At 43.6% G+C, this 25,902-nt stretch overlaps 1 pseudogene; it reads right to left on the bottom strand.

Annotated features, from left to right (window-relative positions):
• Nucleotides 1-22,039: 22,039 nt before the first annotated feature.
• On the bottom strand, nt 22,040-23,501 carry LOC110075457 (deubiquitinase OTUD6B pseudogene; annotated as a pseudogene).
• Between the last annotated feature and the right edge of the window lie 2,401 nt (nt 23,502-25,902).

Genomic DNA, 25,902 nt, shown 5'->3' with positions numbered 1-25,902 from the left:
GACCTTGATATTGGGAAAATGTGAAGGGAAGAGGAGAAGGGGACAACAGATGACAAGATTGGTGGACATTCTCATTGAAGCGACCGGCATGAATTTGACCCAACTCCGGGAGGCAGTGGAAGATAGAAGGGCCTGGCGTGCTCTGGTCCATGGGGTCACGAAGAGTCGGGCACGACTAAACGACTAAACGAAACGAATGTATGGAAGTGAGAGCTGGACCATAAAGAAAGCTGACCACCGAAGAATCGATGCTTTTGAATTTTGTTGCTGGAGGAGACTCTTGAGAGTCCCCTGGACTGCAAAGAGAACAAATCTATCCATTTTAAAGGAAATCAACCCTGAGTGCTCCCTGGAAGGACAGATCCTGAAGCTGATGCTCCAATACTTTGGCCATCTCATGAGAAGAGAAAACTCCCTGGAAAAAACCCTGATGCTGGGAAAGAGTGAAGGCAAGAGGAGAAGGGAATGACAAAGAATGAGATGGTTGGACAGTGTCATCGAAGCTACCAACATGAATTTGACCCAACTCCGGGAGGCAGTGGAAGACAGGAGTGCCTGGCGTGCTCTGGTCCATGGGGTCACGAAAAGTTGGACATGACTAAATAACAACAACAAATCAAACTCCCAGCCTCTGGCTCTGAAGCCAGAGGCCTAAACCACTGAGCTATCAGCTAGCTGGTTATAGAAAACACTATTTATCTGGGCAGCTAAGTGGTTTAGCTGACTGGCTACGGAACCAGAAGTTGGGAGTTTGATTCCCACTGTGCCTCTTGGGAGAAGAGCCAGCCTTTTTTACCTTGGGCAAGCTGCACCATCCAGAGCTGCCCCCAGAAGAAGGGAATGATAAACCACTTCTGAGCAGTCTCTACCTATAAAACCCTGCAAAGGGCTGCCACAAGTCAGAATTATTATTATTACAGAAATAACAAAAACACATGAAGCAAAAAAAAATAAAAATCCAAGAATTTTGCTTAAGCAAACGCCCAGTCAAGCTATACTGAATTAAATTTTTATCCGAGACATAATCTATTTGTAACCAGTTCTACACATCTAATTAGTGCTCCCTGCTATTTACATGTTCGTATGTAAATGCACCATGATTTCATTCAAAACAGCTTGTCTTCTAAGCTCTCCCTGTGTAGGCCTTCTCTGTAGGATACAAGGAAACATTCCTTGGGATGCTGTGAGGCAGAGTTGTAGAGCCTAAGCCCCCAAAGGAAAAGAAATGTCAACATCTGTCTGTTATTGCCCAGCAAGTGGACAATTATGAATCCCCCTCCTTCTGCAGGGCCTGCTTAAACAATGGCCTGGCAGTTGCATCCTTTGTTGCTTGTGAGGGTTCCCACCACAGTTTTACTCTGATATGCTAATAAAGAAGCCATCGTTTTTTGTCTTCTTGAAAGGATCCTTGCTGTATTCATTGAGCCAACAATCCAAAGTTCGGCATGGCAGCTCAGCCTGCTGTGTGAGAAGCACAGCTCCCAGGAGGAGTTTCCCCAGAGCTTTTATAGAAAAGGAATGGAATTAACCATCTGCCCATTTGGGTCTCTGAAAAGAAAAGGGATGAACAAATTACAACTTGACACAATGAGCTTAGCTGTCTTTTTGCCTGACAAGGGGTAAGCCAGCACTGCTCTTCATTGCTACCAGGTTCCTCACCACTCTGCCCCACGTAAATGAAGTTTGTAAACTGGGTTGGAAGATTTTCAGATGAAATATGAATGGGAGTGTGTGTGTGTGTGTGTGCGTGTGTGTATATGTGTGTGTGAGAGAGAGGGAGGGAGGGAGGGAGGGAGAGAGAGGGAGGGAAGGAGGGATTTCTATGACTTTGAAAAAGAAAGTGAAGTAGTATATTCTAACTATGAGAGAAAATACAGTTTCAGGTTGGTATTTGTTTATGACAGATGTGAAACCCAATTCTAGTTGTTCTTTTGGCCCCTTTTGAGATTTTGTCTATCTTTTGAATGAAAGAGTTCTGTGTGAATCATATGACATCAGATTGTAATGCATAATCTTATGCTATTTGCATAAACTGTATGATTCCAGAGAAATTTACGGTACTTTCTAATTATGTGCCCGAAGTAGAACAGCCTCAGTTTCAACATTTTGCCTCCAAAGATAGTTCAGGCTTGATTTGTTCTAGGGCCCACTGTCTTTCTGACAGCTCAAGGTATCTCTCCTCCAGCACCACATTTCAAAAAATCATTTCTTTTTTCCTGTCAGCTTTCTTTACTGTCCAGCTTTCACACCCATAGGGAAATACAAGAGTATGGATGACCTTGATCATGGTCTCCAGTGACACATCCTTACACTTGATGGTCTCTTCTAATTCCTTCACTGCTGCCCTTCCAAGTCTCAGACCTCTTCTGATTTCTTGGCTGTAGTCTCCATTTGGATTGATAACTGAACTAAGGTATACCAAATCTTCAACTATTTCAGTGTCTTCATTTTTGTCATTAAAGTTGTGCAGTTCTTCTGTATCTCTTTCTGAAGGAGAAACCACTGTTACCTTATTAGTTAGCTAATCTGGTGGAGCTGTGTTCAGACCAAATTAAAGATCTAATGTAGACCAAAAACCCTCACCTCCGAAGAAGCCCATAAAACTCAGGCCAAAATGAGCTGGACATTTTAAATTGACATAAAGAGATATTTATTTTCTTACATCCTGAGACTCCGGTTTCTCCTTCAATATTATTTTCATTGGATGTCCTAGTTCCTTTGGTAGTTCTTCTATAGTTGTGATTTTTGTCTTAATTTTCAACTGCTTTGGGACTTCTTCTTTCAGTTTCACTAAAAGTTATTTCAAGAGCTGTTTCCTGCCAGGAAGACTTGCAGTTATCTGCATATCTTAAATTATTGGTATTTCTTCCACCAGTTGATGGAGTTTACCCCTAAGAAAACATATGTAAGACTGTAGTTCCCCACAGACGTGGTGGCGCTGAGGGACGTGGTGGCACTGAGGGATGTAGTGGCGCTGGTGGATGTAGTGGCGCTGAAGAACGTGGTGGCGCTGAGGGACGTGGTGGCGCTGCGGGCTAAACCACAGAAGCCATTGTGTGCTGCAGGGTCAGAAGACCAGCAGTCGTAAGATCGAATCCATGTGATGGAGTGAGCTCCCATCGCTTTGTCCCAGCTCCTCGCCAACCTAGCAGTTCGAAAGCATGTAAATGCGAGTAGATAAATAGGTACCATCTCGGTGGGAAGGTAAACAGTGTTCCGTGTATAGCCGCGCTGGCCACGTGACAACGGAAACTGTCTTTGGACAAACGCTGGCTCTACAGCTTGGAAACGGGGATGAGCACCGCCCCCTAGAGTCGAACATGACTGACTAAAATGTCAAGGGGAACCTTTACCTTTAGTTCCCCACAGTGGTGTAGCATGGGTTGCCAGAACCCGGGACAAGGCAAGTATTGCATCCCCAAAACCCATGGACCTGCCACTCTTGCCGCCACCACTTTCTACAGCACCCCCCTCTTCCCTCCATCTCCGAAAGAAGCGCCCCAAGGCATCCTCCTCCATCATCATCCCTTCTTCTCCCATCTTCCCCCCCCCCCCCGGCTCCTCCTTGCCTACCTCACACTTGGCTCACCAGGGCATGGAGGGCCCCCCGCTGCACTTCCAGCTCTTGCCCCCTCCTGCAGCACCCACACTGGCACACTCAGCTCCCACCAGCAGCCCAGCTTTGAAACCAAGAAACAGAAGGAAACAACAGGTGGCAAGAATATTTCTAATTCTATGGCAGGGTTGCAAAGTGCATGAATGGGTTGAGACTGAGATTGTGTCTGTGTGGATGCCTGCCTGCCTGCCTTTCTATGTGTATACAAATTAGTTTGTGTGTGTGCATGTATGCTTGTATGTATGTGTGAAACAAGTACCTAATTTTGGCCCTATTTTGCTTGTCACTCCAATTCTACATATCACTGGCTTCTTCCCACTCCGCCAGGCGCAATGGGGGACTAGCTGCCACTGGAAGAATTACCAAAAAGGTGACACAATGGGCTGCTTTTACCCCACATATTGGGGTGCATTTACCTACTCTTGAGGCTCCTGTTACAGGGGCATGAGATTTTTCAGTGCTAATGTGAAAGCTGTAACATTGGGGGGAGTGGAGAGCAAAATGAGTGAGAAACGAGTATTTGTCTTCTCCAAGATGCTCTGCCATAGGACCATTCTGACTCTTCAGTTTTTAAAAATACACATGCAGAAGGCCTGGTGAAATAATGTATGAACTCATTTTTCTCGGTTGGACAGTGTCGTCGAAGCTACCAACTTGAATCTGACCCAACTCCAGGAGGCAGGCTGGTGTGCTTTGGTCCATGGGGTCACGAAGAGTTGAACACGACTTAACAATTAAACAACAACAAAAAGTACTCTGTGTAAATAAATTCCATGAACAAAACTGATAAAAAAAGAAGCAGATCGCAGTTCAGGAAACAGATTGAATGTTGAGAACTGTGTGATGAATTCAGGTCAAATTAAAAGAGGGTTTTAGAAGGTGATGATGCAGGAGCTGCCCATAATAGCTCTCTTCAGTCATGTTTTCTTTATTTAATTACAGTAGTACCTCAGTTTATGTAATTTCCAGTTTACGAACAGAAATCCGTTCAGAATAATACCTTGGTTTATGGGTTTTTTTTCTGGTTTCCTTCTGTTTGCAAAGGAAGTTTCCCTGCACCTGGAGGTTTGTAATGCCTCTGCAGTTGCTACGGCAATCTGCATTCTGGTTTACAAATTTTTCGCATGACGTAATGTCCTGGAGGATGCATGGATTTCATAAACTGAGGTACAGTAGTGCCTTGATTTATGAGCTTTATCCATATTGGAATGATGTTCATAAATCAAAATGTTCGTAGGTCAAAGCACCATTTCCCATTGAAATGCATGGGAACGGGATTAATCCATTCCAGCATTTCAAAAACATACCTAAAAAATAAACAGAGCAAGTCCCACGCTGGGACTGCAAAACAAACAAACAAACAAACACAAATCCTAAAACAAAACAACAGCACAGAAAATAACACCCCCCCCAGTCCAAACCCACCCTCCAAACCCTGCCCAAAACAATTTTTTAAAAAGGAAAAGGACCTTATCTCCACAGCTGCCCAGCCCGGGCGCCAGCTGCCGCTGCCCGGCCGAGATGGGTCTTTGCCTCCCAGCTGGGCTCTTGCTCCTGGCATGGGGCCGTCTGTGCTGCTCACTTCCCAGCTGGGCTCTGCTTCCTGGAGCCCAGCCGGAAAGCAAGCAGCATGGACAGACCCCCATGCCGGGAGGCAGGAGCCCAGGAAATTCAAATGGCCTCCGGCCTTCCGACACGGGGTCCGTCCATGCTGCTCGCTCCCCGGACAGGCTCTGCCTCCCAGGGGACCAGAGGTGGGGTGGGGGATAAATGTTAAAGCCCTACTTTTTTAAAATGCCATTCCATCTCGTCTAGCTTAGCTCTGAATCCTCTCAACAATCAGGAGCTAAGAAAAGCAGTAATGGATTATAGCAGCCAGGAGGCAGGAGCCCAGGAAATTCAAATGGCCTCCTGGCCGGGCTCACGCCTCCCGATGCTGGGCCGCCCCCTCTGCCACCGCATCCCTTTTCCAAACCGTTGGGGTGAAATAGCTACAAAGAAGCAGCCTCTTTGCCACCAACGGTTTGAATTTCCCGACCTTTTCCCCTGCCTTTTTTGTTTGTAGGTCAAAGCTCTGTTTGCAAGTCAAAGCAAAATTTTGTGAACGGAGCTGTTCGTAAGTCAAAATGTTCATAGGTCAGGGTGTTCATAAGTCAAGGCACCATTGTACTATTGTACTATCATATTAGAGCAGTGGTTCCCAGCCTTGGGTAACCCAGTTTTTCTTGCACGCCTTCAGTGTGAACTGTACTGGTCTAGGTTTCTGGGAGTTGCAGTCCAAGAACACTTGGGTTACCGCAGGTTGAAAACCACTGCATTAGAGGAATAAAGGGATTCCACTAGTCTGCCCCACCCATCTCATTATGTCCCACCAGATCTTTCTCGCACCATACACATGATGCAGGAGCTGTGCAGTAGGAAGCCTGCTACTGTAACCATAACATAACCCTTCCACAGATGAAAATAAAGGCACCTGTGCTCACTGATCCTGAAGCTGAGGCTCCAATACTTTGGCCATCTCATGAGAAGCGGCTTCCTTGAAAAGACCTTGATGTTGGGAAAGTGTGCGGGCAAGAGGAGAATGGGACAACAGAAGAAGAGATAGTTGGACAGTGTCATCAAAGCTACCAACATGAATTTGACCCAACTCTGGGAGGCAGTGGAAGACAGGAGGGCCTGGCATGCTCTGCCCCTGCCCATTTGATCAACTGAGCTGCCCATGACTGTTGTTGGGCAAGAAATGCTTTGTGAAAGACCCTTACATCACTTTTTCTGAAACTACCGAGAAAAGTTAATTCAGGAGTTACAAGGGATAATGCCATTCCCTTTTACAAGGCCTAAGGCATTTAATGACTGGCTTGTGAACCAAGTGGTTAAGCAGGGTGTAGCCAGATTGTAAAATATAAAAAGCTCTGATTAGAATTTATCACCATGTTTACAACTGCAATATTACTGATGCTTATTTAAAATTTTACTCCACATTTCCGAAGAGGAGGCCATTCTAGTTCAGCATGATTTCAAAAAGGGGAGGGGAGAAGGGAGAAGGGTATGATACTCTAAAATCAAACAAATTTGTTTCTGTGTGAGTTTTTGTGGATCAAAGTCCACTGCCTGAGAATTCTGCCTAATGATAAGGCTGTCTACACCAAGTGTTCTCTGAATTCAATAGGGCACAATCCCCAAGAAATTAAAGAAATGAATAAGTAAAGCAGTTAAATAACTCAATGAGCCACTACAGAGTTCAGTGAAACTCTGCAATCCTGTGCAAACCCCATGAATTCAGTTGAATTTATTTCTAAGCAAATGTCCTTAGGATTGTGCTGCACAAGGCTAAAAATTCTAGACAACAGAATAGCTAGATAACACTTATACAAAGCACACTATTGTTCAAGTAATAATTGACTATATTCTTTTGTGATATATAGCAAACTTCTCTTTCCTAGTGCCAGCTCTTGTTCTTTCTAGATATACTACCGAAGCATTCATTGGCAGAGATGGATTCTAAAATTTCAGAAGATCCCAAGAGCGATGAAGGAAAGATGAAAAACATACCAATTCAATGTCTTGTCTAGAATACTACAGGAATTGTCTTAAAAGAAGTCACAATCAAATATCTTTAATTGGTTTGCCGTTTGTACATAATCCTTCAGTTCCTGGGTTCTGTCATCTTATGTAATTGACATCACTATCTAAATGTGAGAATTAGTTTGCATGTTGACAAGCTCTTAATCTTTCCAGCTCACACAACAATCTGAATTTAACAGCCACATACAATGAAGCATTAAATCTATGAAACATTTAATGATACAGACCATCCCAACCTAGACAAACAGCTTAAGAACAGCAATATTTGGACACAAGTGTTGTCCAAATATAGCTGTTCTTAATTACTGTGATTTATTTTTATATTCAGTAACATTAACTGTGGGACAAAAGCTTGTATCATCTCCTTGTTATTCAGAATGACTAACCTCTCTCCTAACATTTTGCCCTCTCATTTCCTCCTGATGATGCTCTAATTCTGGGGGAAAGTGTACCACAAAATTCATTGTGAGCTGAATAGGGCACTGAATAATGCATGATAATGCTCCTTTAAAAGCATGGCTTCAGGGAGAAGCTAATAAAAGAGTAAGGGCTGTTTAGAAATTAGCATTTACTCCCACATCATTCTTAGTTGAGTCTTCCCTCATATTTACTCCTAGGAAGCAGTACTCTTCTCCACCCCTACATGCCTGGAAGCAGCAGCTTTACTTATTTTATAACCCAAACTGAGAAAATGGGTGTAACAGAATGTTAACATCACAGATTTCCTATGAGCCACTCTAGATAATGCATTGAGAAATAAATATTCAGTTACTCCTCATTTTAAACACAGGATCCAAGAGTGTTGGAGGCAAAGGGCAAGTATTATTACCATTCCACTGGATTTTGAAAGCTATAGAGTCACTGTTGACTGATTTTTTCCCACGTATCAGTGACATACTGACCAAATCCTGTTGGTTAGTTTTGTTTGCAGGAGGCAAACAGAATACTTTCCAATGGCTTTTCCCCGACAGCTAATGAGTCCCTACTTGAATCTCCCAACCTGAATGGAGCTAGCTGGCATACACATACCTGAAAATTCAAGCAGAGATGTATTTGTTGCCAACAAGAACTTGTTGGAAATTGCATTATCTTGGTGACCTGATTATTAAAATTCTCCTTGCTCGTGCTCATCACTGCCTTACCAAGACTTCTCAGAAGGATTTATGACCTAGATCAGTGGTCAGGGAACAGGGGTAAAATACCCCAAATGGGATAAAAATGAAAATCCTGGGGGTAATGAGGACACGACCCTAACCCCTCCCCCCTCCTCCTCCTCTTCTGCACAGAGGGGGTCCCTGGCTGCCTGATTGCCCCCTTCCTGCCACAGCAGATGGAGGCTGGCGATGGGCCCTGGTTGGCGGCGTACAGCAGCCGAGGCGGCAGCGGGGCCAGCCATGGCAGAGGGTGAGGCCGGGGCGAGTGGCCGGAGCACCCAAGCTAGGAGGAGCCTCTCCTTCCAGTACCTGGAGAGGTGGACCGTGGCAGAGGTGGGTGAACGTGGCTATGATGGCTGCCTGGGCCAGGCTCAGCCCGGCCATGCAGCTTTCTTCAGCAGTGCCTCCATGCTGGCCAGTCGGGCCTGGCAGAGCCTCTCGCCCTCTGTGTGGCAGCAGTCACGGCGTTTCAACAGCGAAGCCCCCGGAGCCCTGACGCCGAGGCCCAATGTGACTGCCCCAGTGAGCAGCTGCCAGAGACAGTGCTGGTGCGGGAGGCAGCATTGGGTGACCCTGGCAGGCGAGCCACCTGCTGCTCTTCAACGGCTGCCCAGGAGCCGCTCGCTGATGCTCAACTGGCTGCGCATGACCTGAGATCCTTCTTTTCAAATCAAGGGGGTAATGTGGGCATATATAACATTTTTAGGGGGTAAAAGATAAAAAAAGTTCCCTGATCCATGACCTAGATTGACTGACAGTGTGTTTCTGCCTGCTCCCTGCACTTCAAAAGTGGCACATTATTTGAAGCAAACTTTTTGGCTTGACTCATGAATGTTGATACCTGCTCTTTTTGGAATTGGCCTAGCCTTGAGGATGCAACTTAGCACTTGCTGTCTAGAAACATGAATGTTTGTCTCCCACTGTAGCATTCACCATTGTGGCACCTGTGTGTTTTGCCCTCACAAAGGCTCACATCACATTTTCCTCTGCCACCAGTGGATTACCTCAATCCACAATATAAATGAGGTTTGTCAGAACACTTCTCTCTCTCTCTCTCTCTCTCTCTCCGTCTCTCACCCACCAACTAAATATCTTTCCTAAATTCCTTTCCAATTAGTTATCAAGAGACCTTGGGACTCTGACTTTGCTTTTGTTCGGAGCTTCTGTCTCTGCCTTTCTTTCAGGCAAATGAGCCTCACATCTCGTTGTCCAAAGTCTCAGTTTGAAAAACTTAATTTGTCAATATCCTAAAGTGGCTCACTGATTAAGCCACTTTGTCATATTGGCAGGAATGATTTCCATGTGAACCATTGGGCGTGGTTAGATCACTCTAATCTAGCCTGACATTCTGAAGTGGCCCCCATTATGTCAGCTTGCTCCCTGACACTAAGTATACCTGTACCCTAAGGTAAGTGAGAGACTGTGATGGGGCCAGAATCACACACTGTTGTTGAACAGAGAGCTATTTCAGCCAGTGGGTTGGACTGGCATAATTTTTTTGAAGAGCCTGTGGAGTATGAAAGCATGTTTCAGCTGTGTAATTTTAGCTCTGTTGTGTAAGTCTAACTCCATGAAAATTTGATCACACTCAGCTATGGAATCCTGGGGGACAGGGTGGAACACTCATTATAACAAACATGGTGTTGCTGTAGGAGTGCCCCCACTATGGCACAGAATCCCTCCCCAGTCCATAACAATTAGAAAAATGGGCTGCCTTTAGAAACATGTCTTTACCATCACATGGCAAGCCTCCATGGCCCCTGAGCAACATTAGGCAGGAGCAACAAGATATGAGAACAGCCTTGTCAGGAAATGGTTCCCATGGCAAGGCTGTTTTCAGGATTAGTTTTGTGTAGACTGTAAAATATGTTCCAGCCTTAGTCACAGGGTGGAAGCAAGATTCTGGATTCCTTTTTTAGCTGTGCTGGAGACGGAGAATATTTAATTTTTGTATATGAGTCTGGACACCCATTCCTACCCATTCACAGAGAGCACCAGAGATCACTGGACTGTCATGAAAGTGTTTATCTGTGTTGTTTCTGCAGAATTTTGAGTAAGGAGAGAAAACTGTGGGAGGGCTGGTGCGAGTGTGCATTTTTTGACCTGTCATGGGGTTGCTATTTCCAGTTCTCCAAAGCTGGAAAGAATATTTTTGCATACTATGTAAATTTGATAACTTTATTGGCGTATTATGCAAATATGCAACATGTGGAAATCGAGTATATACATGTTTAGTTTGTTTTTCTACCATGATTAATAATTACAAATATGAAAAGGACAGTAGAGTGTAATGGTTAGAAAGCTAGATGTGGAATAGAGAGACCCAACTTCAAAATGTTGCTTAGCAACTAATATTATTCAGTCTCCTTAGACCAGTCAGTACCACTCAGCCAAACCTACTTGCAGTGTTGTTTTCAGGGGAAAATAGGGAGAGGAGAACCATTTAAAGCAGCTATATATTTTGCTGGTGCAGATAAATAAATAAATATCATTTTTGTCATGCACAAAGGCTCTGATACAATTCTCATTTAATGGCTTTCGGTTTTTGCTACCAACTTTTACTCAATTGCAGCGGAGGAAGAGGAATGCAGGGAAAAGACAGATCAAACTGCAGAAATCAAGGTGGAAGAACAAAGCATGATTTCCTTGACATACATAGATAAGCTTTTTTTAAAATAATTAGTGACAAAGATGAGTCCATGGCACCTCAAATACAAACATTTTATTATAGTACTAGTAGTATTTACCCTGCTTTGCATGGCTACTGAGTTTTGTTGTACCTCATTCCCATGGCTTCCTTGCTGTCTATGCACTGTTACAGGCAGGTCTACAAAGAAAGGTGATCTCTTTTGGGTAACGACCCAAGAGCAATGTCTCCAAGAATTTCTCATGCAGAATTAGGAATCAGCAGCCTACAAACACAAATTGGCAGACCTCTAGATTTGCCCCCACTAAGAAGAGCTTTCAAGTTATTTACCTCCAACACTGCCAGTATCAAAAAGGAAACCTGCTGTGCTGCTTCCTGGGAGTAGTAGCTACTCAGGAGGTGTCATCTATAGAGCCTGATAGTGAGCGAGACCACAATTCTCAGGATTCTCCAAAACAAGGAGAGCCTGGTCCTTGCTTATCAGTCACATGTATTCTGAAACCTATTAGTATTGGCACAGCTATTACAGTATATGCATTCAGCTACTTACTAGTTAACATTTGTAAAGTGCTCCCACTTTGAATGGTTCCAGTTTGTGAGTATTAACATATTCTCTTAGGAGATGGATAAATGTTTGAATAGACGTTTGTCTGGTAACTTAATAGCTTAGATAAGAATTGAATGAGTAACCTTCAGATTTGTAGTTCAGTTATCTTGGCCATGTTCTCCTTTTTTACAGTGTAAGGCTATACAATACACATCTATACATTAAATTAGTTCTACCCTTCATAAATACAAACCTAATTGTGATTTTTGTCTTCTTGGACAAGTCTGAATCTATGGAGTGCCCCAGTGTCCAGGGTATGTTTGCTCTTTAGTCATTAAGTCGTGTTCAACTCTTTGTGACCCCATGGACCAGAGCATGCCAGGCCCTCCTGTCTTCCACTGCCTCCCGGAGTTGGGTCAAATTCATGTTGGTCGCTTCAATGAGACTGTCCAACAATCTTGTCATCTGTTGTCCCCTTCTCCTCTTCCCTTCACATTTTCCCAACATCAGGGTCTTTTCCAGGGAGTCTTCTCTTCTCATGAGTTGGCCAAGTATTGGAGCCTCAGCTTCAGGATCTGTCCTTCCAGTAAGCACTCAGGGTTGATTTCCTTCAGTACAGATAGGTTTGATCTCCTTGCAGTCCAGGGGACTCTCAAGAGTCTCCTCCAGCACCACAATTCAAAAGCACCAATTCTTCAGTAGTCAGCTTTCTTTATGGTCCAGCTTTCACTTCCATACATCACTACTGGAAAAACCATAGCTTTAACTATTTGGACTTTTGTTGGCAAGGTGATGTCTCTGCTTTTTAAGATGCTGTCTAGGTTTGTTGTCACTTTCCTCCCTGAAAGCAAGTATATTTTAATTTTGTGGCTGCTGTCACCATCTGCAGTGATCATGGAGCCCAAAAAAGTAAAATCTGTCACTGCTTCCATGTATTCCCCTTCTATTTGCCAGAAGGTGATGGGATCAGTGGCCATGATCTTGGTTTTTTATGTTGGGCTTCACACCGTTTTTTTTTTTTTTTTTTTTTGTGCTCTCCTCTTTCACCCTCATTAAGAGGTTCTTTTATTCCTCCTCACTTTCTGCCATCAGAGTAGTATCATCTGCATATCGGAGGTTGTTGATATTTCTTCTGGCAATCTTACTTCTGACTTGGGATTCCTCCAGTCCAGCCTTCCACATGATGTATTCTGCATATAAGTTAAATAAGCTGGGGGACATTATACAGTCTTGTCGTACTCCTTTCCCAATTTTCAACTAATCAGTTCTTCCATATCCAGTTTTAACTGTTGCTTCCTCTCCCACCAATAGATTACTCAGGAGACAGATAAGGTGGTCAGGCACTCCCATTCCTTTAAGAACTTGCCATAGTTTGTTGTGATCGACACAGTCAAAGGCTTTTGCATAGTCAAGGAAGCAGAAGTAGATGTTTTTCTGGAACTCTCTGCTTTCTCCATAACCCAGCGCATGTTAGCAATTAGGTCTCTAGTTCCTCCGCCCAGCTTGTACTTCTCGGAATTTTTGGTCCATATACTGCTGAAGCCTGCCTTGTAGGATTTTGTGCATAACATTGCTAGCGTGTGAAATTAGTGCAATTGTATGGTAGTTGGAGCATTCTTTAGCACTGCCCTTCTTTGGTATTGGGAAGTTAGACTGATCTTTTCCAATCCTCTGACCACTGTTGAGTTTTCCAAACTTGCTGGCATATTGAGTGTAGCACCTTAACAGCATCATCTTTTAAGATTGTAAATAGTTCAACTGGAAAGCACGGCATGGAGGTGCCTCCAGACCCCACTCTGGATCCACTGCCAGCACCAGCTGCTCTGGATCCACCTGCCAAAGCACCAGCACCGCGGCTGATGCCACCTTCTCAGTTTGCCTGTGCGGGGGGCGGGGAGTAACGATCTGGCAACTTATGGCTTATGTGCCAGCAGAACAGGCTCCACATAATCAATCTGATTTCGGTATTGCCCATCCAGTGATTTCCATGTATAGAGTCGCCTCTTATGTTGTTGGAAAAGACTGTTTGTGATGACCAGCTTGTTCTCTTGACAAAACTCTATTAGCCTTTGCCCTGCTTCCTTTTGAACTCTAAGGCCAAACTCACCTGTTGTTCTTTTTATCTCTTGACTCCCTACTTTAGCATTCCAGTCCCCTAGAATGAGAAGAACATCTTTCTTTGGTGTCAGTTCTAGAAGGTGTTGTAAGTCTTCATAGAATTGGTCAATTTCAGCCTCTTCAGCATCAGTGGCTGGTTCATAAACTTGGATTACTGTGATGTTGAAAGGTCTGCCTTTGATTCGTATTGAAATCATTCCATCATTTTTGAGATTGTATCCCAGTACAGTTTTTCCCACTCTTTTGTTGACTATCAGGGCTACTCCATTTCTTCTATGGGATTGTTCCCCACAATAGTAGATGTGATAATCATCTGGATCGAATTCGCCCATTTCCATTCATTTTAGTTCACTGACGCCCAGGATGTCAATGTTTATTCTTGCCATCTCCTGTTTGACCACATACAATTTACTAAGGTTCATTGGTCTTGCATTCCAGGTTCCTATGCAGTATTTTTCTTTGCAAAATCGGACTTTCCTTTCACTTCCAGGTGCGTCCGCAGCTGAGCGTCCTTTCGGCTTTCGCCCAACCACTTCATTAGCTCTGGAGCTACTTGTACTTGTCCTCTGCTATTCCTCAGTAGCATGTTGGACGATTTCCGACCTGAGGGGCTCATCTTCCAACTTCATATGAAACCTGGATACCTGAAGGACCTCCTCCTTCCATATGAGCTTACTTGGCAGTTAAGATCTAACCGGGGGGGCCTTTTGAAAGAGTCATCCCTAAGAGGAATGGCTTGCAGACAAAGGGCCTTTTCGGCAGCTGTCCCCAGACTAAGGAATGCCCTCCCAACTGAGATTCATCCGGCGCCGATGCTGATGACATTTCAGCGCGAGGTCAAAACGTTCCTGTTCCAGAAGGCTTTTAACTGAAATAATATCAACCTTGGGTCCTGATGTCAATTTTTAGTGTATCTATTTTAACTGTATTTTAATTAGTTTATCTTTTTATTATGTTTTTATTTTATTTTAATTATTGTAAGCCAGAGACCTTTGGGTAAAGGGGGTAGCATATAAGTTAAATAAGTAAATAAATAAATAACATGAATATCTTTAAGCCTTTTGTTTCTGTCGTGTTTAGTCAGAATTCTCCACTATGACTTTGTTGACCCTGCATGACATAGCCCATAGCTTCTCTGAATTACTTAAGCCCCTTTGCCATGACAAAGCAGCAATCCATGAAAGGCGTGTCTATAGTTACTTTGCTTAGACCATACAATCACATTTCGCAGGAAAGACAAAGAGGTCAATAAACATTCATGCCAAGATTACATTCATCCTTCTGGAACCAATGTCCAAACATTCATGTACTGTAATTATCTCATTCTCACCTCATAAAACTCTGTTACTGTACGCTGAGTTTTAGAACACACTATCTCTTTTGTGTACATTCATTTATAAGCTCTATTCTCTGTGAGTATACAGGGAAGTAAGGGCCTCTTAATATGACTAAAGTAAGATAAACTTTTGGGGAGGGGTCAAATCTGTGTGGACTTTCAGGCACATCAGCACAGGGGAAGGAAGATCCTAGTGTCATAAAGCACATTAAGTCAGCCTTTCTGATGGTGCCCAATGATCAAGAATGATGGACTTTGTACTCTAACAAGTCAAGGGTCCCATGCTGGGAACATGCTAATAGTATTAGGCTAATTATAGAATTAGAATATGCTTTCCCCCCCTCTGTTTTGGTAAACAGTAGCTGAAGTATAATCATGTAGGATCTTACTGTTTGGGGGAGGAAGGATGATCTGCCACAAGATAGGCTTGGATTCTAATTCCATCTATTATTTAGCAAAGGGGAAAACGCCTAGTAAGAATAGCAGATTTCAGACTGATTGTTATGTGTTTAAGATATCATTTGACCTTACCCTATAGACTGCAGCCCAATTTACTTGAGCCCAAGAGCTATGTCTATGTCATGCTGTATTTTACCTCTGAGTGAATCCCTAAGGGATTTGGTGATGTGAGCATCCTACAGTAGCTCTTTATTCCCAGGAAAGAAAAGGTTAGACAGAAGAGCATATACTGTATTAGATATAAGGAAAGCCCACTGATGAGGCACAGACATAACATGATACAAAAGCTTGTTTAATGTTTAACTAAACAATGCTGAAGGGTACACCACCATGCTCGTTTCGTCGTTTCGTTGTGTCCAACTCGTCCTGACCCCATGGACCACCATGCTAAACCATCCTAAATGATTTTGCTGCTAAATCATTGTTTTGTTGAATGTGTTAACTACAATCTGTTAATGTTTCGCCTGTTGTATATTTGAAATCTGGAATGCTGGTTTGCATTTCAGGATTTGTAGACCCACTGCCTCCAGAGTAAATATTGCCAGCTTTGTTCTCACCCCATGCTTTAATGATAGAATTATCTTTTTTTAAAAAAGACAACTGCTGGATGTGCACGTGTACGCACACACACACGTGTATGTGTGAAGGCAAGTAATCTAATATGTAAACTAATATAGTTATATATATATTTTCTATAAACCATATACAGTAAGCTACAGGATTTATAACTGTAGCTATGTGTGTCTGTTTGCATGTGTGTGCAAGTGTTTTTTGTTTATATAAATCCAGATAAATTTGATGATGAACATGTTGTTATTCAGTGAAATTTCAGACCTAAGACCATCTGCAGGAAACCAGGAAGCAGATTTACAGGGGACACTGGCTCAGGGCCTAATGGCATACACAACCATTTTTCCTTCAAAAGGTACTCTGTGTAGCAAAGCAATTCTCTGGCAATGGTAAAATTAAAGACTACAGAAGTCCTTTCTTTGCAGAAGCCAAAATTGGCACACTGACCAAAGTGTGAGACTATCAAATATCAAAGGGATCATATATGCTGGGAAGGAGGCACCCTGCGGTCACCAAATGTGGTGCTGAACTGAGGTCATGTGGAACCCCACAGTCATTAGCAGAGAATCCCTTTTACATATTCACTATTTCTTCCTCCCTCTTATCAGAGATGACACAGAACATATTGTTGCTTTCCCTCTGCAACACTTTTGTTCCAGAGACTTGGTGTTTTTTTTAAATGGGATATGAAAAGGAAATTGACAACAAAAACCAGAATAAGCAACTGCCTTTTTGCACTATACACTAATGGCAAAGGTCACATCATATATTAACAACAATATATTCGATGCCTTATTTTATTTTTTTAAAGGAACTAAAATATATGGAAGTTGGAGAGAGAAAAATAAGCCTGGCAAATTCACATTCTTGCTAAAACCACATGACACAGTTCTGGAGGCAGTTCAGATCACTATTAATATAAGTGTGTGTGTGTGTGGGGGGAGATTTTTGGAGAAGATTTTTGTTGTTTGTCAATAAAAATGAGATGTGTTGGGAGGCAAAATGTGCACCACCTCATGAATTTCAGAGAATTAAATTTTTTAACATGTGAACCGGATAAAATCCTGAAAGTGGCAAAATATTTTGTTTATTTAATTTGTATCTCACTCCCATTAGTGTCACAGCACTACTCTGGGCAGATTACAACTCGTAATCTGCAAAACAAGACAAAAATGTAAATAGATTTATTAAAAGTGACAACAATAACCCTTAAAAACCCAACAGGTGGCACCGACTAATCTCTGAGTGGATGGAGGAAAAGAGAGGAGAGAAGAAGAGGAGGGGAGAGGGGAAAAAAGGGAGGATGGTGATCAGTTGGGGTCGGTGGGGGAAAGCCTCCCTGAAAACCAATGTCTTTAATTGCTTCCTAAAAGTCCACAAGGAGGGAGCTAGGCGGAGCTCCTCCAGAAGCTGGTTCCATAGAGTTGGAGCCACCGCAAAGAAGGCCCTGTCTCTTGTAGAGGATTTATGGGCCTCCCTCGGGGTGACCACCGGAGGAGCCTAGACTAGGATGAACTTATAGGCTGGGCAGATGACATTAAGGAGAGACGCTCTGACAAATAACATGGGCCCAAACCATGGAGGGCATTGTAGTAGGCATCCTTCAGTCTCGAAAGACTATGGTATCGTGCTCTGTATGGAGGACTTGGAACAGCGTCTAGTGTGGCTGAGGAGGCCAATTCGAGAGTGACAATCCCTTCCACACTGGAGACAAATCCAATCTGTCCCCTGTCCAGCTCCCTGGTTTTGCTTCCTTTGTGACTTCCTCTTTGCCTCAGCCTGCTGGACAAGGGTCTCTTCAAATTGGGAGAGGCCGTGATGCACTGCCTGCCTCCAGGCTGAACGATCAGATGTCAGAGTTTCCCATCTGTTGAGGTCTATTCCTAAGGCCTTCAGATCCCGCTTGCAGATATCCTTGTATCGCAGCTGTGGTCTCCCTCTGGGGCGATTTCCCTGCACTAATTCTCCATATAGGAGATCCTTTGGAATCCGACCATCAGCCATTCTCACAACGTGCCCAAGCCAGCGTAGACGTCGCTGTTTCAGTAATGTATGCATGCTGAAAATTCCAGCTCGTTCTAGGACTACTCTATTTGGAACTCTGTCCTGCCAGGTGATACCAAAAATCCGTCGTAGGCAACGCATATGGAAGGTGTTCAGCTTCCTCTCCTGCCGGGCACAAAGGGTCCAGGACTCGCTGCAGTACAGGAGTGTGCTCAGGACACAGGCTCTATAGACCTGGATCTTGGTATGTGTTGTCAGTTTCTTATTGAGCCATACTCTCTTTGTGAGTCTAGAGAACATGGTGGCTGCTTTCCCAATGCGTTTATCCAGCTCGACATCTAGAGAGAGGGTGTCAGAGATGGTTGAGCCAAGGTACACAAAGTCATGAACAACCTCCAATTCTTGTGTGGAGATGGTAATAGAGGGAGGTGAGTCCACACCCTGGCCCATGACTTGTGTTTTCTTCAGGCTGATTGTTAGTCCAAAGTCTTGGCAGGCCTTGCTGAAACGGTTCATGAGTTGTTGGAGGTCTTCAGCAGAGTGGGCAACAATGGCTGCATCGTCTGCAAAGAGGAAGTCCCTCATGCATTTCAGCTGGACTTTGGTCTTTGCTCTCAATCTAGAGAGATTAAAGAGCTTTCCATCTGATCTAGTCCGGAGATAGACACCTTCTGTTGCAGTTCCAAAGGCATGCTTCAGCATGACAGCAAAAAAGATCCCAAAAAGTGTTGGTGCGAGGACACAGCCCTGTTTCACTCCGCTTCGGATGTCAAAGGGATCTGATGTTGAGCCGTCAAAAACTACAGTGCCTTTCATTCCATCGTGGAAGGACCTGATGATGTTAAGGAGACGAGGTGGACATCCAATCTTGGGAAGTATTTTGAAAAGGCCATCCCTGCTAACCAAGTCAAATGCTTTTGTAAGGTCTATGAAGGCCACTAAGAGTGGCTGTTGTTGTTCCCTGCATTTCTCCTGCAACTGTCGGAGGGAGAATACCATGTCAGTGGTGGATCTATTTGCTCGAAATCCGCACTGTGATTCCGGATAGACTCTGTCTGCAAGCACCTGGAGCCTCTTCAGCACAACACGGGCAAGCAGCTTCCCTACAACGCTAAGAAGAGAGATACCACGGTAGTTATTGCAGTCACCCCTGTCACCTTTGTTCTTGTACAACGTGACAATGTTTGCATCCTTCATGTCCTGTGGTACTCCACCTTCCCTCCAGCAGAGACAAAAGATTTCATACAGTTCGGTGATGATGATCTCCTTACCGCATTTCAGCACTTCAACAGGGATGTTGTCCCTTCCAGGTGCCTTGCCAGAGGTGAGGGAATCCAAGGCCGCATTTATTTCTGCTAGGGTTGGTTCGCTGTCCAGCTCTTCCAAGACAGGCAGGCACTCAATGTTATTTAATGCTTCTTCGGTTACTACATTCTTTCTGGAATATAGCTCGGAGTAGTGCTGCACCCAGCGTTCCATCTGCTGTGCTCGGTCCTGGATGATCACACCTGTAGTAGACTTCAAGGGAGCAGATTTCTTCTGTAATGGACCTAAGGCCTGCTTGATACCATCATACATTCCTTTGATGTTACCTGTGTCCGCTGCTATCTGTATCTGAGAGGAAAGCTGAAGCCAGTAGTCATTGGAGCATCTCCTGGCAGCCTGTTGGACTTGGCTACGAGCGGCTCGAAGAGCTTGCAGGTTGTACTCGCTAGGACAGGCTTTGTATGCTGCTAGAGCTCTTCTCTTATCCTCAATGGCTGGCATTAACTCCTCCGAATGGGCTTCGAACCAGTCAGCCATCTTTCTGGTCTTCTTGCCGAAGGTGGACAAGGCAGTGTTGTAGACAGTGTTCTTGAAGTGTTCCCATCGTTCAGGTGCATTTACATTAGCTGGACCTGGAAGGGTTTCCTCGAGTGCTTGGGCAAATTCCTTCACTTTTCTTTGATCGCGAGTCTTGTTGATGTCAATACGTGGTCTTCCTTCCTTTTTCATGTGATACAATTTCTTTGTTCGCAGTTTTACTCTACTACACACCAGGGAGTGATCAGTATCGCAATCAGCACTCTGGTAGCTGCGTGTGATCGTAACACTAGGAAGGCTAGAACGTCTAGTGAGGATCAAATCGAGCTGATGCCAATGCTTGGATCTTGGATGTCTCCAGGAAACTCTGTGTTGCAGCTTCGTATTAAAGAATGTGTTGCTGACACAGAGACCATAGTAACAGCAAAACTCCAGTAAGCGTTGGCCATTTTCGTTCATCTTTCCAATGCCAAAACGGCCTAGACAAGTGGGCCAAGAATTGTGATCAGCACCAACTCTAGCATTAAAGTCTCCAAGAATGAACAGTGACTCTCTTTCAGGGACTTTTTGATAGTAGCTGCCAGATCGTCGTAGAATTTGTCTTTCACTTCTGTGAGTGTTAAAACATTGAACCTGATCCAGGATGCCACAGGAAACCAGTGGAGATAGGCCAGAACTGGAGTGATGTGGTCAAATTTACTTGCACCAACCACCATTCTGTATGCCACATTCTGGACCTGCTGAAGTTTCCAGATCAGGTTCAAGGTGAGCCCCATGTAGAGGGTATTGCAGTAGTCGATCCGGGAGATGACCAGGGCCTGCACCAAAGTCCTGAAGGAGTCCTTGTCTAGATAGGGGCAAAGTTGGGCAATTAGCCTAAGCAATGGACACGGCTGCAATCTGGGACTCCCAAGAAAGAACCAGGTCCAGAGGTAGACCCAAATTATGTGCTTGGTCTCTAAACTGGAGGGGCATGACATATCTGAGGTTGTTGATATTTCTTCCGGCAATCTTAATTCTGGCTTGGGATTCCTCCAGTCCGGCCTTTTGTATGATGTATTCTACATGTAAGTTAAATAAGAAGGGAGACAATATACAGCCTTGTCGTACTCCTTTCCCAATTTTGAACCAATCAGTTGTTCCATATCCAGTTCTAACTGTTGCTTCCTGTCCCACATATAGGTTTCTCACAAACACAATCCAGTCAATCAAAAACCTGTGTACAAACAGTACTTACATTGAAATATAAGTATAAAAATGTGTGCAGTTTAAAAATGTGTAGCCAGGGCGGAATATATGTGGACTCCAGTCTAAGAAAAAAAAAGTTTTACAATTCAAATGAACAATGGGCATAAGAAGAATGCAGGTGGGATTTGGAAAATGCAATGAAATGGAGACTAATGCCCTATATAGGTGTTTGAAAAAAGAGGTTAGTTTACAAAAGTGAGCAAACTTCTAGCCCATCTGTGCTGCTGTGTCCATGAGAAGGAGGACAATCTGGAGAAGAGGCAGCCAGCTATGCTCTCCTAAGTGACTGGGGAATCTTGAAAAATCTGGGTTCCTGACCCGATGGGGAAGCTACACATGTAACTGGTCCCTCTTCAAACTGTCTTTTGCATAGAAACAGTATCAAGGAGGAGGGTGGAGGCTGATTCCTTTTCTCACTCATGCTTTTGGATTAACCCCTTTAAAACACCTGAATAGGGTCTAAATGGTGTTCACACCTCTAGTACTAAGCAGAAGAATGCTCCAGGGGTAGCTATCAGACACAGTTCCCAGAAGAGCAGAAAATATAAGAGATTTATGGGATTTATTTCCTTTGAAGGGAGATAAAGTGCTTATTTAAACATGTACAAGTGGACAGGTCGAAGCCATTGGACACACATTTCCAAAAACATCCTCTGTACAATGTCAACAGCTGCTGCCCTCCCCCTGCCTAACAACTGCATCTTACTCAGCCACAACAGAAGTCCCTTCCTCCAGGCAAATACAAAATTGCCTCTTGTCTCCTCCTCTCTTGCATACACATCCAGGCAGAACACTTGGAATGTGACCTGCATTCTTAGATGACCTCCATTAAATGGCATTCATTGTTTGTGGATTCTTTGAAAGAGATTACTAAACAAAGTGCCCATTCAGTAATACCTTTTACCGGAACCACTTAAATGCCACAATGTCTTCTGATGAATCATGCTTCGTCTTAGCTATCATTTTCTGTAGTCTTATCCAGCAGTGGTTTTACAGAATTATAATGTTCTTCTAATCAATATGCACGTCTCATATATACAAGTACTGTATTACTGGCTTCTCGTTGTATTCTGCACCAACAATATTAGGACATGAATACATCTGAACTACTTCAATTGGCTTTTGTAAGATAGGTGACAAAGCTCTTAGTTCTAACTGTCCACCCTACGCAGCTGTGTTTGTGATGTCGTAACAGTATTTTTCAAATTCCCCTCTACTGTGCAAATCTCTTGTACTTGTGTCAATCAGAAATGAGAGGAAGTCACCCATATTCTGCAGAGTTGCTAGAATCAATGAGTTTTGTTGTTCCTTGAGCTGATCCTCAATAACTCTCTACATGCAGTGAGCATGAGATGGGATCTGCTTAGTTTCCAATTACCTTGTGGTCAAAATTTGCAAAATTTTGGTTTTCAAGATGCCAAGTTCCTGTTTCAATTTCAGCTTATACTCTTCTTTCCTCTATTTCTCTTCTTCTACAAGGTTTCCTTTTTTAAATGCCACATTTTCTGTATTTTTGATATTCTAGGAGGCTGACTCTTTTCTTTGTCCTCAAGCTCCAAATATTCAATATTTATAGTTGCTGAATATTCTTTATTCTGTGCAGCTAATATCTCCTTTAGCTTTTTTTCATTCTTTGTGTTTCTGTTTCAACTCAGCTTCCAGCTTGGAAGCATCTTCTAAGAGCCGTTTTCTTCACTTTTTATCGTACTGTACTTTGGGACAATGTTTTTCCTTGTGTTGTCTCCTGGTGAGCAACTCCAGCTGGTCTCCTTCATCTTCCTCTCTGGCCATCACCAGTGGCAGATCCTCTTCTCCACACGGCCTGACTATGATGGCTGTGAGGGCTATAGAGGTGCAAAAAGGTGCAAACTCAAAAGCTTTTGTAATTGATATTGAAAGGCATCGGTCATCCACATTTTGAAGCTGAAATTTTAAAACAGGACCTCATAAACACAAGATGAGATGATAAACCTGCATGCCGACGGACCCATATCGGACTGCTCAAGTGACAAACGCTGTTCAGTATGAATAAAATAAAATAAAATCCCTAAACAAAGACATTTTCCTTAGCATGGGAAAGAGTCACAGCCAACTGTATTTGCTCACCTGTTAAGCTTTTTATGTGTAGAGATCTCCTCCTCTCTCATAGACACAAAGATCACCAGATTATTCCTGGGCTTTGATAGCAGTGAGGAAGGTACTACTTATAGAACATTTTTTCCTCCTTTTACCAAAATTAGGTGACTGTAAGCCATCCTTCAAAATTAGAGATAAGGTATTCATATTCATATCCTGAAGGATATGAATATGGATATCGGTACCAGAGGTGCCTGGGGAAACTGGACCCTCCCCCTAGAGCCAGCTGGTCCACTTACTTCCCGGCGTGTGGCACTCAGGGCTATTGTCATTCGCATTGCACCAATCACGGAAGTTGCCCAGCCTGTGCTTTCCTGCCTCTACACACAGCCAACCACTCCGGTGAGGAGGCGGGATGATGAGTTCTCCTGCTCAGCTGCTAAGCGGTTGGCTGTGTGGAGAGGTGAGGAAGCACTGGCCAGGCTATTTCCACGATTGGCATGACATGAACAGTGATGGCTGAGCCTGCTGCATGGTGAGTAATAAATGGACCGGCCGGTTCTAGGGGGAAGTGCATCTCTAGTGCTGATATTTGTGTTCATATTCCTTGGGATACGAATATGAATATCCCATCTCTACTCAAGATGAAAGACCTTTTTGCACATGACATTTATTATCTTGGGTGAGGCCGTCTGGTCAATTTACACATGTTATAAAGCTCATTCTCAAAGCTTCTCTCTCATGACAACACTAATCTCTGATAAATGTTTGCCATTGGCTGGATATATTATGTTGCTCCTTAATCTTTGTCAAATGCCAAAAATCTGTCCGTGAGGAAGAGATAATGCTTATGGTAATTACCTGTTATTATTATTTGTTGCTTTTTTTTCTATTGATGTGGGAGCCAAATTGAAAAAGCATTCCCATCTGCAGATGAAACTTATCCACAGAGTTTCTCCAGCTGTGCCTGGACAGGTGCACTAGCTGGAAGCAGACACACCACCAGTGACTACATCTTTGTAGAGCAGAGATGATGGATCTTTTGTTCTGAAACTTCCAGATGTTTTATACAAAAACTACCACAACCCCTAATCAGACCATATTGTCTGGGGCTTCCGGGACTTGAAGTCCCTAGTAAAAGTTTCTGTAAGCCTGCTGTGGCCTGTGACTTCATGCTTTTAAGCTTGTATTTATCCATTGAGGTACACTGATATAGACATTGCAGCAATATGCTGAAAAATGAATTAAGATATTCTTGATGACACAGGAACAGATATGCTGGTTTTTACAACCTGTTATGACAGACGATGGAGGCCACCAAATGGGCCATAAATAGGACATTCTTTTTAACATCCTCCATTTTTAGATGTTTCAACACATCCTGTTTATGTTTTGATCATTTTCTCTTAGCAACATATTTGACAAAATTTCTTCTGGGCATCCATTCAACCAACTGAACACAAACTGTTGCTTAGTCTGTGAGCCCTTTTAATCCTCACTGCATGTTTCTCTCTGTGATTGGGTTCATTAAAGATCTGAAGCAGTTCCTCCTTTTTGGCGGGAAATGACAACTGAGTCTCTTTTTGAATGTTAACAGATTTATTTAGTTTAACATTAGATGAGTCTACAACAACTTCTATTGGTTCAAAACAACTAAGATCTGGTAACTGTCCAAATTGTGAGGATGATAACTCTGTCTGGAAATTGACAGGATTCATTGAGGGGCTGCCCAAAATGTTCCCAATCGGTAGGCTTCCTCGGCGGAGCCCTCCAGACCACGCGTATTGTCCCACAACAAGGGTGTCTGGCCCAATCTCCCTCCGGTGGTGGATGGTTGAAGGAAGGGTCCGGCCGAATCGCCTTCCTCAAGTGCCTTGTCCCTACAGAAAGACCACGACCGTCCATTCTAGAGCTTCTGCTGATGTCCCCTTTTCTTTAGACTTGTCTGGGTCAGGTAGCAACCCTCCTACCTTCAGATTAGGGAAGTCCTCCAACAACCCACACATTCTATCATATTCATATTCTCTTTTCCCACCCCTCTTTTCCTCCCCTTTCTTCTTTTTCTCTCTCCTCAGTACACTGAACTGTCTCCTCCCACTTTGCTATATCCTCCTCCCACATGGGCAAAATTAACTCCTCCTCCCCTTCTCCCTCTCTCTCTTCCACTAGACAGATTTCAATCTTCTCCTCTTTCCCCTTTGATTCCCTTCTTTTCTCTTCCTCCACATTCAACTCCTCACTTTCCACTGTCTTCCCTACTTCTATATCTCTCTGCCGCTCAGACGTCTCTAGCTGAGGGGACGGCTCACTCTGTTCTTTCTCCTTTGGGTCTACCGCTCCTTCACACTCTCATAGTAAAAGAATAACCATGTGCTGATAAATTTATTTACCAGAAGAATAAAACTTTTGTTATGCATTTGGAAGTTACCCTTGTTTTAAGCCACTCCTGCACACATTCCAAATACAGCCCATGCACCCTTGAGTCAAATTTTACAACAGGTTCAATGAAAACATAATGAGTACAGAATCCTGAGAAACTTAATAAACCCTAAACACAGTTTACACAGTGTTACACAGATGGTATACTTTCCTCTCAAGCCATGTTTCTGGACTTTTCCTGATGCCTTAGCTTTAACTATGGTAGCTAGGCCCAATGAAATCCAGATGACCTTATGTTCCTTAACTCTGCAGTGCTGTGTAGGGGGCAGAATGTTGCTAAACTGGATAATTCTTTCTGGG

This window comes from Pogona vitticeps, chromosome 3, assembly GCF_051106095.1.
Source record: "Pogona vitticeps strain Pit_001003342236 chromosome 3, PviZW2.1, whole genome shotgun sequence".
NCBI lineage: Eukaryota > Metazoa > Chordata > Lepidosauria > Squamata > Agamidae > Pogona > Pogona vitticeps.
Note: the sequence above shows the minus strand (reverse complement) of the source record. Positions and strands in the feature narration are given on the sequence as shown.